The following is a 10,141-nucleotide window of genomic DNA, read 5'->3' as shown; positions in this document are numbered from 1 at the left end:
GATACAATCGTTGTAATTACAAATGTTTTGTGCCGTGTCTATAACGTTTGGAATTGTATTTCTTACGACTGATGAATTACCAATTTTGCCATACCGCAATGGAATCGTTATTAGCAGGATCGTATATTCTGGTATTTATAATTTTGCGCCGCCTCCGAAAAGGTTGAAATGTATTTAGTATCCTATTTAATGATGAAGTAGAATTTATGAATAGCTGTGGAATACTGGTATAAATGATACAGAAATTATTTTACACTTTTTAGTGCATTTCGAAGTCGGTTTTTTTTTTGTTGAAAAATATTTTATTTCACTGTTTTTAGTGGTACGTTTAGTATTTGTAGGATGTCGTAAGGAAATAAAAGAAAACAATCTAAAATATATTTTTATTTGTTTTTATTTGTGAAATATTTGATAAGAAGAGAAGTAAAAAAAAAAAATTAGAATATAAAAATGCAAATGAGAATGATGATAAAAAAAATTAAAATGGTGATAAAATAAAATAAAAAAATTAAAAAGAATGAGAAATAAGAAATGAAATAAAAATAAAAAAAGAAAGTATAATAAATAAGGAATTAAATGTGAAATAAACTATAGAAAGAGAAATTTAAAATAAACTAAAATAATATTTGTTGATGGCGCCGCCCCTTCCGCCACCCATTCCGGCACCCCTGCCGCCACCCCTCCCACCCCGCGGCCATCTCCCGCGATTTTGGCGGCGTCTAACGCCAGCAGCCGTTCCTCTCTCTGTACCGTAAAATTGAACATGTTAATATAGGTCACCCATTTTAGAATAATTTTTTATATTACTTGAGACGGAAATGTGTTAATAATTTTTTCGCTTATATCTGCGAAACTCACTTCGCCGCGGCTTCACATCTGCCTCAGTTTCGTCCGGGTGCTGCGGCTGTGGTTGTTGTTGCGGCGTTTGTTGCTGCTGCGGCGGTTGTTGCTGCTGCAGCATTTGCTGTTGCTGCAGCTGTTGCTGTAGCACCGCAACCCCCCTGTCCTTCTCCTGCTGCCGCGTCTGCATGTGCTGCAGCTGTTGCTGCAGCTGCAGCAATGCGTTCATAATTTCGTTTTCTGAAACAAAAAGGAGGTATGTAACATGCATGTTTTTGAATCATGCAGTATATTACTTTTTCACTGAAGTTGGAATTATACTTACGTTCATTTGTTTCAACGTTCATGTCGGTCATATTTCTGTGAGAAAAAAAGAATGTTTTTTTTGAATAAAAAGAAAATAATCCGTTGGCATTTGTGGATGAAGTTCGTAAAAGTAATCACCCCTATTTCTTTAAAATTCAGTAATCTTACGTCTTTTATACGCTGATTACGAATATCGTAGACAATGCTATCGAACAGTGTTTACGAGCTGTGAACGGTTACATGTAATTTTTGAATATATGATATCGGAATGAATATGATAGTGAAATTTGGCGACAACTTGATTTTCATTGTAAATAAAAAAAAATTAAATTTGTTTACGTTAATGTCACTGAATACAACTCCTTCTCAGAAACGGAAGCAGTACTGCCGCAAAACAGCAAATCCTAATATCCTGAAGTAATTGACTAAACGTATGTACGTTTATCTTGTCGCGTCGCCGCCACAATAATTTGTAACTAATAATGTTGTTGAAAGAATTTCTTATTTTTCGCGTAAGCGGTGCCGGCCGCGTTAGGATGGCCCAATAGTCGCCAATTTTTCGCTATGATATTCGTAATCAGTGTATCAACGAACGTAAGAATCTTTTTATTGTTTAAATCCAAAAAATGGGGGCTGAGTGGTTTTCCGAACTACACCCAACGAAACCACGAACCATTAACGATGAAATTAATATATGTTATATGCATAATATATATTATATAAAGAAATGAAATATTGCTTGTTATTTGGTACTTACGTCTGAACAGCAGCTCGTTCGGATTGAAAATGAACAAAATCTGTGTCTTCTAAAGGAAAACAGTTGATGGGGCACATTCCATGATCACATACACAAACAATTTTCGCTGTTGCGTCGTATAGATGCACAAATATCATCTAGTTCCTACATTGTTAGAAGTTTGGCGACTGCTTCGAACGTAAAGAACGACAGCGATTGAATCAGAGGACGGAGCGAAAACAATCGACTGTATATCTGTAGAACAATACTAATGCAACGGTGCAAGTTTTTTATTTATAATTTTTTGGGTTTAAAAGTGTTATGAACAGCTTTGTGATAATTTTCTGATGAAAATAAGACCAAACTGGAAGTAAATCGGACTAGTTTTTGTATTAATCAGTTTCAATTGATGAGGTGAATCATTACTAGCCAATGAAAGTAAAATTAAACCGAATTATGTCGTGTTGGTACTCATTTTAATCGGAATAACCTGAACAATTCATTGATACTATTTTTTGGAAGATAAGACAAAAATTATTGAAAATGTAATGTTCTTTACTGGTTGGTGATATGTTTTACTCGCGGCATCCCTTTGGAATGCATCTATCTCGTTTTCTCGCGTAATACGTATTTTCTTTCCTTTTTTATGACGGATCCGAAGCTCTGCTGGGTTCCAGGAAATTGGCAGTAAGGCAATGTCAAGCAATTTTATCGGCCAGCGTAGGGGAAATGAGGGATCCGTTGCACACGTCGCCGCTTTCTTAATTTTTTATACCAGCCAATTCAGTAGATGTAGGTGTTTCGACCAATAATATATTACGGCTGCAAGTCGTGTGAGCAAAGGCGGGGCACGAGCAATTCTACCCAAATTTTTTGCGACGGCCAAGTTACGAACGGCGAACAGCAGTCAGTTTCAATTAATACCTTGCAACGGTGCTTTGCATTGAATTTTTTTTCAATATATTCTGTTGTAAGGTAAATTGTAACAACTATTTTTTTTTTGTTTTTTTTTTTTACATTTATTTTGTAATAATTTATAAATAAAGAAGAGGGTCCAATTTTGCTTTCAGTAAGTAATTGTATTTGGAAACAAACGGACCAAGTCTGCTTGAAGCGACTTATTTATATAAAAGAAGTGTGCTTGAAGCGACTAATTGTTAAAAGAAGTCTGCTATAAGGGAGCATAAAAGAAGTCTGCTTTAAGCGACTGATTGTTAAAACAAGTCTGCTTTAAGCGACTGATCGATAAAACAAGTCCGCTGTACGCGACTGATTGATAAAACAGGTCTGCTTTAAGCGAGTAATTGTGAAAATAAAAAAAGCGCAGCAAATCCTTTCTTTCAATCCTTCATCTTCACTGAAACCAGGTAGGTGTGCTATATGAAAGTATGGGTAGACGTACAAAAAGTGCATCCCGTATGAGACAGAGTCGTGCTAATGAATCAGATGATGCCAAACAATTACGTCTTTCAAAAAAACGTCAAAGAACCGCAGAGGCACGGCGTCAAGAAAGTATTGATGAACGCCGTGCGAGATTGTCTGCACAGCGGAAATATGCTGTTTCGAAATTATCGCGCGAAACGGTCGATGAAAAAAAACGTCGGCTAAGCATAATTTCTCATCGTTTAAAGAATGAATCTGCCGAGCAACGGTCATGTCGTATCGAATTAATCCGCAGGCGTTTAGCGAACGAATCTGCCGAGGAACGATCACGCCGATTCCGATTAATCCGCAGACGTTTATCGAACGAATCTGCCGAGGCACGATCACGCCGATTCCGATTAATCCGCAGACGTTTAGCGAACGAATCTGCGGAGGAACGATCACGGCGTTTCCGATTAATCCGCAGACGTTTAGCGAACGAATCTGCCGAGGCACGATCACGCCGATTCTGATTAATCCGTAGGCGTTTAGCGAACGAATCTGCCGAGGAACGATCACGCCGTTTCCGATTAATCCGCAGACGTTTAGCGAACGAATCTGCTGAGGCACGATCACGCCGATTCCGATTAATCCGTAGGCGTTTAGCGAACGAATCTACTGAGGAACGTTCGCAACGTCTAATGGTTATGAGAAATCGTACGCGAGAAGTACTACTAAGTGAACGTACCGAATCACGAAATATGCGTTTAAGGAATATGCGTGAACTAGCGAAAAATCGAAGAAAAGAACTTCTCCTTCAGGTAGACAACTTTAAATCGACTATTAATATTTTTGCTGATGTACCATGTGCAGTGTGTTACAAGACTTTATATCCGCAGCAACGTTACGCTTTGCACGCGCAGCCTTTGTCTGGTCTAATTCCTGCAAATTTAATACAATCGGAGAAGATGACAACATGTTCTCGTTGCCTACATCATCTTAAAAAATACAAAGTTCCATCTCAGGCATTCTGGAATAAAATGGAACTAATGTCTGTACCTCAGGAGATAGCAGATTTATCGGAAATCGAGAAACAAATGTTGTGCCGAATAGTACCGTTTCTTAAAATCATGAAAATTCAAAATCGCTTCAGTCAGGATTGGTGCAAAGGTCAGGTAGTCCTATTTGCCCGCGATGTGTTCGAAGTAGCCGAGCAACTTCCACTTAGATTAAACGAAACCGGTATAATGATTGTAGTGGAAAGCCTCGAAAATTTTGAGCGACAAAGACAATTTGAAATAGACGTTGGCAAACTTCGAGTAGCTTTACAATGGCTATTACAAAATAATGCTTTGTACAAAGATGTGCGACCATGTTTTTCTAATATTAGCAATAACATTTTGGAAATAGCTGATGTCGTTGAAGAGCCTTGTATTGTAAGAAACGAAACGGAAGTTGCAGAAAGAAATTCTGAATCAAACAGTAGATTTGTGAATGTTGGACAGAATGTAGGTATTTTACGAGGCTCGTGCCATCAAGCTAGCGATCGCTTCAGTATTGAATCTCGCGGTAAGCAATGTACTGGCATAGCTGCAGTTGCTTGTGTTGCATTTCATTTGCTCGACCCTAGTACGTGGTGTACTAGTGATGTCGATTATATACTTTTAGTTGGAGATAAATATTACCGTGATTGCATTGAAGCGCGAAGTAATCCTGACCCCAGAGAAGTCAATGTAGACTATTTAGCTGTTACCGAATTATTGCCACACATATCATTTAATAACAACAGAGTCAATATTAACATTGGCTATGAAATGGCTGTAAATGGTCATATTGATATTGATAACGGCGATGAAGGATTTCCAAATTTAAAGAATGCTTTGATTACGTTTTTCCAACAGTATACGTACGGAATTCTTACTGCCAATTTTACATCAGTAGCTGTATCATGCGGTAACCAGTCGGAGGCTACCTACTATTGGTTGTTTGATTCCCATGCAAGAGGTCCAAAAGGATATAAAGCATCGTCACGGGGCGTCTCATGCTGTATGAAATGTACTAATATTGATGATTTACACATCATCTTGCGTCGTAATTTATATGCTAAAGGAGGCAATAGCAATGTGGTAAATATCTATTCACTAACACCTCTAACAATAGCACCCGAAAGGAATAGATCTGCTGAAATAGAAAGGATACAACAACCATCTGTTGCGACCGCTCGTAGAGAATCCGGCGCAACAAAAATTATTTTCGCCACAAGCATGTTACGTTCGACTGACGAAGATGTTCCCAACATCGACAGTATCGTCTCTGTCAGTAATAATAATAATAACGCAGAAAATGACCCGATAAACCTTGCGAATATACATAGAAAAACAGTGCCTCCTCTGAACCTAGAAAGGGAGAGAAGGATGGAGGAACTGTGTTGGTTCTTCCTGTTTCCGGATGGTAAAAATGGATTCGGAGAGCATCGAGACATCTCAATTACACCACTGGATTACTTCCAAGCGCGTATTCTGAGCAATGACAAACGATTCCAACGAACAGATTATTTGTTCTTCGCATTATCTGTTGTTGAATACTACCGCGCAAAAGCTAGCGTTTCAGTATCATGTAGAATGCTCCAAGGGGAACATACTCCACAGGGATTAGTAGATAATAAGCACCTCACGATGAGAAACATAAGAGGATCGGCATCATACTGGAAACGGTGCTGTTCTGAATTAATCGCCATGGTCCGAAGTCTTGGACCGCCCACATGGTTTGCTACGTTCTCTTGCAATGATCTGAACTGGCCAGATATGTTGAAAGCATTACTACTATCCGATGGTCGCCCCATTACCGAATTTGAAAACCTAACTTTTGCAGATCGACTAAAGTTGGTTCAGAGATATCCTGTAGTTATTGCAAGACAATTTACGTTACGTGTAAACGCGTTAATGCAGTATTTAAGAAACTCCGATTGCTTAGGTGGCGTTGTTATCGATTTTTGGCATAGAATAGAATTTCAGAACAGGGGAAGTCCACAATTGCACATGCATCTTTGGTGTGCAAACGTACCTGATTTCCTTACCAACGAAGGCCGCAACGTTATTGAGAAAGTTGTATCTTGTTCATTGGAAGCAGAAAATGAAGATATGAGGGACATAGTTCAAAAAGTCCAAATTCATAAACATTCTGCTACATGTTACAAAGATCGTAATAATCGTTGTTGTCGTTTTGGATTCCCCAGACCGATAAGTGAAAGAACGATGTGCTTAGGTCCAGATGACACACTTGCGAATAATGGACGTTTCTGCGTACTGAAGAGAAGAGAAAATGAAATTATGGTGAATAATTACAACCCAACTCTTTTAAAGCTTTGGGAAGCAAACATGGATATTCAACCATGCGGAAATGTTACAGCTGTCGCATATTATATTGCTGAATACGTAAGTAAATGCGAGCCGCAGAACACAGGAAATACTATTAAAGAAGCCATTTTACGAGCGAAACGCCGGAGCGGAACCGTCCGGGATCAACTATTTTCGGTATCTATGGCAATTCTGTCTCAACGTGTGGTTAGTGCTCCAGAATATGCTTATCGGTTATGTCATTTGCCTCTGAAAATGAGCTCGCGAAAAGCTGTATTTATAAATAGCTGTCGGCCTGAGCAGAGATATAGAATTTTGCGATTCGAAGAATATGAAACATCATTTTTCAATAACATATTCGATCGTTACGTAAAGAGACCAGACAATGTAGAGGATTTGAGCTTAGCTGAATTTGCTGTCCGATATGAAACAGTTTCCAGTGGTATGTGGACAGAAGAGGATGGAGACGCAGAACTTAGAAATGACGATGAAGAAATATCAAGGTCGAAATTTATAAAATTAAAGGACAATACCCGAATGCGAATAAGAAATAAACCAGCTGTACTCCGCCACCGATATTATACCCTGAACAGTGATAGAGAAGGATACTTCTATAACTTAATAGTGTGTCACATTCCATTTCGTGATGAAAGTACACTTATGTTCGAAAACGAATCTTCAGAACAATGTTTTCTTCGACGGCAACACGAGTTGAAACCTATGATGGGTAACGCAACCGTCGAACAATTTACTCACGCAGAGCAAATTATTGAAGCGGCGCTCGCCCAGGCTGTTGCTTTGAATATTGTACATGAAGAAGAAACTAATGAACATTTAAGAGATCCAGTCGGAATTCATGCCGACGAAACAATATATTATGATCAAGGTGATTTATATGAAGATCAACAGCAAGAAACAATTGCAATGCCAGAAGACGTGTTCCGTAATAGTATTCGAAGTCTTAATATTCAACAGAAAGACTTATTAAAATCAGTTTCCGCAGTAATTGAGAAAGATATTAAAAAAAATGATGATAAAAATACCGAACAAATATTGCTTTTTATTACCAGAGGAGCTGGTAGTGGCAAGTCGTTTATTTTAAAGTTACTTGTTGAACACGTTAAACGCTACTATAATCCTACAGTTGATACGATGATAAAACCATCTTTCATTGAAGTAGCTTCTTTGACTGGCGTCGCTGCCCATCAAATATTCGGAAAAACTCTGCATTCCTTGTTCTCGTTGCCTATTGAAAAAGGTACTGCAATGACCTATCGACGACTGACAGGACAGAGGCTCGAACAGGAGAGACGAAAGTGGCGTCATACAAGGTGGTTGATTATCGACGCGATATCAATGGTATCTTATGAGAATTTGCGAATAATTCATTTAAGATTGCAAGAATTCAAAAGCAATGATAATCTATTTGGCGGCGTAAATGTACTTCTCTCCGGCGATATCATGCAGTTGCCCCCAGTAAAAGGACACTGGTGTTTTGAACAGCCACATTGGTGTACTGCAGAAATTAATTTATGGCACCAATTTTCATTCTGCGAACTCACCATTAATATGCGACAAAGAGATGACGTTGAGTTTATCGACTTACTGAATAACCTTCGGTTTGGAGAAGTGACAACTTCTCAACTACAAATACTATGCGAACGAAGAAGAGTTCCCCTAACCGGAGAGTTTGAGGATGGTGCAGCAGTAAGAATATTCCCAACGATAAAATTAGTGGATGAATATAACAGAAAAATGACAGATGAATTAGCAAAATCACGTCGAATGTACGTCATTGATTCAATAGCTGAGTCCCGTGAGGCAGCTACATATGGAAAAAGGCCCCCATAAAATGTCATACCTGTAAATGTAAATAATTGTGGCGGACTATTACATACAATAACATTAACTGAGGGATCGCGAATTATGCTGCGACGAAACCTATCAATTTCTGATGTTTTGATAAACGGCGCAATGGGAATAGTAAAGAAATTTACATGGCCGGCACTTCGAAGAGATCAACTAGAACAGGGAGAATTGCCGGATTCAGTACTTATAAAATTTGACGACGAATCCATTGGAAATAGATTCAAAGATATTGATGGTAACATTCCAATATCTCCAGTTTCAGCAACGTTTCAAGCGACAAAAGGATTTGGAGACGTCGAGCGCAGAATGTTACCACTTATTCTAAGTTGGGCAGTAACGGTGCACAAATTACAAGGGACTACATTGAACAAAGCTGTAATTGATCTTGGCAAAAGGAATTTTGCAAAAGGCCAAATTTACGTTGCACTTAGTCGTGTGAAAAGTTTAGATGGTCTAGTTTTATCTGATTTAGCACCAAACAAAGTCCTCGTTAAACCTCATGACGAGAGAGCACTCGCAGAAATGCAAAGATTGCGACAGTTACTTTTGCAAAGAAATAGTCCAAATCAGCTCCCAGCGCGTGATATGTGAAGAAGCAAGCCAAGCCTTTTGTTTATTTGTTTTATTATTAGCGACCAATTAGTAAAAAAACTAACGAAGTTTACTTGCAGGGACAAGTTTGAAAAATCGCGCTCGCTACACTCCTTGCAGAATAACCCTAAAGAATAGGTTTTTTTGCAATAACGATAGTTATTAACAATAAGAAGTTACATACATTTTTTGCAAATAAAATTATGGTGGAAAGACGTACGAGATGTGAAAAGTTTCATCGCAATCGGTGTATTCCTTATAGATTAGCAGTATAGAATCGGATTTTGCAATAACAATAGTCATTATTATACGTATATGCATACTGGATTTCGGTCGACGCGATATGTGTATAGAAACAGTAGAGAATCGGCGACTGCATGGTAACTCATACACCGGTAGAGACACGTAGACATACGTACAATTCAATGTAGTAGTAACAATAGTTTTGCACCAATATCTCGTAAACTAAAGCTTTTCGATAATTATGCATAATGAGAAAGTTGTTCATAATCATGCCCCCGACAACATATTAAAGGGTCATTGAAATCGTACTATGTTGAGATTAAAAACTTCTCGTATTTTGCAATAACAATGAAAAAATGAAAAATTTTTTTTTAATGGGACCAACCGGAAGACATACCCTACAAGATGTAAAAGGTTTCGTTCCGATTGGTACATCCATCTCGGAGTAATCGGTGAACACACAAAAAAAAAAAAAAAAATACATACTGATCGAATTGAGTAACCTCCTCCTTTTCGAAGTCGGTTAAAAAGTCAGTAAAATTCGATATTAGATTTACTGCTGGGTTCGTCAATGCTCTGGTCCCATACGGGCCCCTCGTGTGAATTTGTGCAAAGATGGTAGGCGTGATTGTGTAGGAAGGAAATTTGTTTGAACGTAAATTAAATAGAAACTGATTAAGAGTAACAAAAGTATAATTTCAGAAAAATAAGTATAACAATAAAAATGGTTTAGTTAACAGAAAGTACGAACTGTTTGAAATACATGAAAAGAACAAATGAAATATATGTAATGGCAAGAAAAATATAAAAGTGAGATCTATTGAGTTGAAATATGACA

At 38.1% G+C, this 10,141-nt stretch overlaps 1 long non-coding RNA gene across 1 annotated transcript in view; it reads right to left on the bottom strand.

Moving 5' to 3' along the window:
* Window positions 1-402: 402 nt before the first annotated feature.
* LOC117611091 (uncharacterized) overlaps window positions 403-10,141 on the bottom strand; it is a 101,676-nt gene continuing 91,937 nt past the window's right edge. The window contains exon 3 of the long non-coding RNA XR_013062533.1: window positions 403-1,080. This is a non-coding gene — a long non-coding RNA (uncharacterized LOC117611091). The remainder of the gene's footprint in view (window positions 1,081-10,141) is intronic.

The sequence above is a fragment of the Osmia lignaria genome, chromosome 8 (assembly GCF_051020975.1).
Source record: "Osmia lignaria lignaria isolate PbOS001 chromosome 8, iyOsmLign1, whole genome shotgun sequence".
Classification (NCBI taxonomy): domain Eukaryota; kingdom Metazoa; phylum Arthropoda; class Insecta; order Hymenoptera; family Megachilidae; genus Osmia; species Osmia lignaria.
The sequence above is the reverse complement of the archived record's forward strand: the minus strand, read 5'-3'. Positions and strand labels throughout refer to the sequence as shown.